This window comes from Bison bison, unplaced genomic scaffold (assembly GCF_000754665.1).
Source record: "Bison bison bison isolate TAMUID 2011002044 unplaced genomic scaffold, Bison_UMD1.0 scf7180017864341, whole genome shotgun sequence".
Classification (NCBI taxonomy): domain Eukaryota; kingdom Metazoa; phylum Chordata; class Mammalia; order Artiodactyla; family Bovidae; genus Bison; species Bison bison.
The window spans coordinates 6,837,230-6,837,635 of NW_011494913.1; positions in this window are offsets into that span (position 1 = coordinate 6,837,230).

Consider the following 406-nt stretch of genomic DNA (forward strand, 5'->3'; position numbering starts at 1 on the left):
GTTTTTCCTTCTGGCTTACTTCACTCTGTATAATAGGCTCCAGTTTCAACCACCTCATTAGAACTGATTCAAACATATTCTTTTTAATGGCTGAGTAATACTCCATTGTGTATATGTACCACTGCTTTCTTATCCATTCATCCGCTGATGGACACCTAGGTTGCTTCCATGTTCTGGCTATTATAAACAGTGCTGCGATGAACATTGGGGTACACGTGTCTCTTTCAATTCTGGTTTCCTTGGTGTGTATGCCCAGCAGTGGGATGGCTGGGTCATATGGCAGTTCTATTTCCAGTTTTTTAAGGAATCTCCACACTGTTCTCCATAGTGGCTGTACTAGTTTGCATTCCCACCAACAGTGTAAGAAGGTTCCCTTTTCCCCACATCCTCTCCAGCATTTATTGCT